General features: G+C 31.6%; 1 pseudogene; it reads left to right on the top strand.

Annotated features, from left to right (window-relative positions):
- The window catches only part of LOC145688668 (large subunit ribosomal RNA), an 11,359-nt pseudogene that overhangs the window by 2,431 nt on the left and 3,928 nt on the right, over window positions 1-5,000 (top strand).

Below are 5,000 nucleotides of genomic sequence, written 5' to 3'. Positions count from 1 at the left end.
AGTGGGTTGTTCGCTGACGTGCCGGGCCTGGGCGAGGTGACGGTCAAGGGTTACACCTTGTTCCTTAACCGAGTTCGGTCCCGTGCCTTGGCCTCCCACGGATCTTCCTTGCTGGGAGCGCCGGGCTACGGCTCGGTGTCTTGTCGGCTGCCATTCAACGATCAACTCAGAACTGGCACGGACCGGGGGAATCCGACTGTCTAATTAAAACAAAGCATTGCGATGGCCCTAACGGGTGTTGACGCAATGTGATTTCTGCCCAGTGCTCTGAATGTCAACGTGAAGAAATTCAAGCAAGCGCGGGTAAACGGCGGGAGTAACTATGACTCTCTTACATGAAGTGGTACGAGTAAGACGTGTTTTTTGGTGCTCCGGTCTGTACTTGTGACTTTCTCTAAATAGTGCATATTTTTTTATTAATTTTCAAGTGTATTCTCCTTCTAGTGCTTACACCGCATTGTGAACTCTTCAAAGTTAAGGATGCATTAGATATACTTGGATTTAAGTGGAAAATTCTATTCCTTTAAAAGAAACCATCTTTCCAGCCATCTTTGTAGTAAACTTCGAATATAAGCTAATTTTAGATTATTTTGTTGTTTCTGTGTCTGGAAGTGCAATATATTGATATAAACTGATTTTAATTTGAATAATATTATTGCACTGATAAGGATTGTTTAGATATTTGTGGATTCGCGCGTAAATCTAAACTGAGTGAATGGTGCCACGTGGGGCATACTTGGCTAAAGTTAAAGTTATTGTGATGAAATAATAAATAAATGTTGGACCTTAGTGCCTGAAAACTCAATATATTAACGTACATTATTGTAAATTTTAATATCTTTACTTAATTCATTCGGATGGAGTAGATATTAACAGATTCTGGAACAAATTTAAACTGATTGAAATCTACCACGTTCTGTATACTTGGCTAAAGTTACAGCTATTGCGATAAAATAATAAATAAATGTTGGACTTTAGTGCCTGAAAACTCAATATATTAACGTATATTACTTTAAATTTTAATATCTTTACTTAATTCACTCGGATGGAGAAGATATTAACGGATTCCGGAACAAATTTAAATTGAATGAAATCTACCATGTTGTGTCTGGTAAAGACTAAAAAATGCATTATGGTGAAATAATGCGTTGATTCTAATCTGCTTTACAATCTGCAGATTTTAAACCAATTTAAATATTTATGTGATTATTAGAAACTATTGTTTAGTGAATCTTGTTTCTAAAACGTCGGATGGAAGAGATATGACCGGATTCGTTAAATACATGTAAATGATGGCGATCCACGTTTTTCTGCAATGTGTATAATGTATAGTGGAAAACGTATAAAAAATATATATAAACTGCTACCTGTTGTTTTGATGTTAGAAGAAATAGTTTAGTATAGCTGTTTGTAAATAATGTACTATGTATTTTAGACAAAAACGGCTGGATGTAATGGATAATTTCGGATTGTTTTTTTGAAGTGTTCCAGTGCTGTGTTATGGTTGCCTGTAATGGCTGCCCTTCTTCTTGGTGACGAAGGTGATGATGGGAGGATGACGAAAAGCTATGCTGCCAGATTATGAGATGGGACTGTCTTATGTTAATTTAGTATTAGTTCACATTCAAGTGAACGACGTATAAAGAAAATATTAAAAAGAACAATTAGGACTAATTTTAACCTTTGTCAAGGTGGTAAGTGAACATTTACTTCTTTTAGATAAAAATCTTGAATGTGAATATTAATTTACACTGATCTTTAGTCAACATAACTTTGATAAATTAAAATTTAGACATAATCTTGGCAGGTCACTAACATTGATTTTGAATATGACTTGCCACTAGTTAGGCATAACTGAAGCAATTGATACTGTTTTATATCGTGATTTGCAGTTGACTAAGCATGGGAGGTATACTATCCTTAAGTTAGGAGGGATAGCAATAAAGCTTATTGCTTTAATTGAATTAAAACAGGTACTTACCAAGGATTTGCACCTAATCAAACTAGTAGACTAGAATATACTTTATTGATGTTTTTTTTTTAGTTATTTTAAAGTTGCTTCTTTTAGTATGGATTTATTTTTTAATTTAGGAAAACATCAGTTGTGTTATCCTTAAATTAAAACATAAAATGATAAATATGTGATAAGGAAAAGAAAATCTATTACAGATATATATATACGTGCATGTACATATTTTAATTTTAATTATATATTTTAGTTAAAACTAGCACAATAAAACTACAAGTCTAAAATTCATGGTGTTTTACATTTACTTATTATGTAAAAATTTTTAAAATTTGTTCAATATAAAATCTCAAGTGGAAATTTTTTTAGTGAAATATTATATTTTGTTTTAATCAATATTAGCACAATAAAAAGCTGTATTTAGGAAACTTTTTATTTTGATTGTCTATGCTATATTAAAATTGTTATTATTAAAATAAGGCCATAATCTCGTACCTCTTTAATTAAATTGACTAAAATTGTATTTTCTTTAATCGTTAATGGCCTTTTAAAAACTCTAGTCTAGCAATTGCTTTATTTACTCTTTTAGGACTTAGCAAAAATTTTAATTGTATTAAAAGTGTTTTTAGATTAAAATTGTTAATTTTGGTTTTAAAATTTATGTTTGCATGACACCTAAAAGTATCAAAAAGGTTTAGTCAGTTTTAAAATTATAAAACCAAATTAAAATAATGGTAAAATCATTTTATTTGTATATTATAATATAATTATTTGGGTTTAAACCTTTTTTTTAATGGTATAGTCCGATTGTTTTATAACAACTGTTAGTTATAATTTTAACGTGTGCTGAATATTGATTGTGTAATTTTCCTTGAGTACGTTAAAACAACTCTTTTTATTTAATTGAAACTAATTTAAAAGGTGGATTTTTATTTTGACTCTCAGAATGGAATGTCTTCTAAAAATCAAGTATCCTATTGAGGAGGACAACTTAGAGTGTGCTGATCATCCAAATGAGATATTTTTTAATACTAAGGGATTTATTTCCCATTTGGAACAAAACCATAAGGACAAGCACTGTTTTCAATGCAAGCAATGTTTGAAAACATTTGACAAATTTCATAATGTGTCTTGTCATTTCCCTAAGTGTCCAGGGCTAAAAGTGGAAGAGGGCTTATTTTGTTGTAACTATTGCCCCAGAAAGTTTGAGACTTCTCATGGCAGGGGGACTCATACACGAATTGAACATCCCAACGAAAGAAATAAAGAGAAGACGGAAGAAATAAACCGAAGAAAGGAAAGACAAAAACCGGGAGCAGGTCCGAAATGGACAGATGCAGAAGTGGACCTTTTTGTGAATGTGGTAAAAACAAATAAAGGAAAAAAGGACTTAAACTTAATATTGGCTAGTTACTTTGAAAATAAAACTGCCAACGAAATTAGAGATAAAAAGAAGCACTTAATTCGAATTGGACGAATTCCTAAGGAATACTTAACAACAGAAGAAAATATGGAGAAAAAAGCTTCAACAAAAAGAAAGAATGAATTTGACAAAATACCCGAAGAAAACGCTGAACTCAAGGTTAAGAGTAATAGTCCGAATGATGATGCGAGCAATGGTTACAGCTTCAGAAATAAACGTCCACGATTTTCTTCTGAAAATGTTGAAGAAAAGGGTCAACAACCAAAAACTGATATAACAAGCAAACCTAACAGAAGATATACTAGAACTAAAATAATGTCATCAGACGATGATTCAAGTATATATGAAGACTCCTCGGAGGAGGATAAAGAATGGAAACAAATACGATCTAAAATCTGGATGAGAGCTAGAAATAAAAAGAAATCAATAAAACCATTAATAATTTCTTCATCAGAGGAAGAGGATAAAAATAAAAACTCATTCCAGGAAACATTGGCTGAGGAAATAACTGATAAGTTTAAGGAATTCAGAATTAATAGTAATGACGAAACTAAAACTCTTAAGGAGGAAATTATTGATAAAGAAAAACCAATCCGAGAGAGACTTGAATCTAAAAGTCTAAACCAAAATAAAACTATGGATATGAACACAACATTATCTTGGAAATTTGAAGATGTAATTGATGATCCAAGCGATCATTCGAAACCAGTTAAACTGTATGATATTGAAAGGGTCAAACGAAGATGGAGTAGTATAACGCCACTGAAAAGGAAAATTTTAAATGAAGAAACAAAACAAACAAGTTGTAAAGGATACTCCGTTACGAATGATGAGTTTTTTAAAAAAGAAGAGGAATTTATAGACAACTATATTAGAGAACTTATGAAAAGAAATAAAACAGAAACTCAAAAGAAGTTTGAAGATTTTAACAAAAATAGCTCAGTGAGCAATGAGTTGCTCAACAAAAAAAATAAAATTCCTCCAATAGAAGTAGAAAATATTCAAAAAACATCAAAGAAGGATAAAGATAATAACTTAAACGGAAGTTTAGATCTGAGTTTGAATATGATGAAATCTGGAACTACTAATATTTGGTCTGACTCCCAGGTCCAAATGGTACAGGACAGATTTCATCGTTTATTAAATTTTGAAAATAGTTTTCAAAATGTAGAATTTGGAGGATTTTTGCCAACTCAGGAAGCCATTGAAGATTTGTTATGCACACCTGTACCGGAACCTGAATGTAGGGCCGAAGATGGTATTGTGAGGGGTATTGAAGAAATACTATACGAAAATGAACAGGATGATGAACTGGAGGAGACTATGAAACTGTTAAAGAATGATCAGCCTATTGAAGATTTGTGGACAATCTATAAAATTCTTAGATTTGCACTAGATAATAAAATTAACTTAGAAATATCGGACTTGAATAAACTTAATGACGGAATTGCTAATTGCTTAGCGAGAGGTAATGAAGAAAAAATAAAAAGCAAGAATAATGAAAATAAAACTAAAAAGAAATTCAACTCGGGAAATAAAAAAGTCAGGCAATATGCAAACACGCAACAGCTATACAGGACTAATCCTGGAGTTTTAGCTAACAAAATTATG

This window comes from Thermobia domestica, chromosome 6 (genome assembly GCF_964235325.1).
Source record: "Thermobia domestica chromosome 6, izTheDome1.hap1.1, whole genome shotgun sequence".
Taxonomy (NCBI): Eukaryota; Metazoa; Arthropoda; class Insecta; order Zygentoma; family Lepismatidae; genus Thermobia; species Thermobia domestica.
The sequence above is the reverse complement of the archived record's forward strand: the minus strand, read 5'-3'. Positions and strand labels throughout refer to the sequence as shown.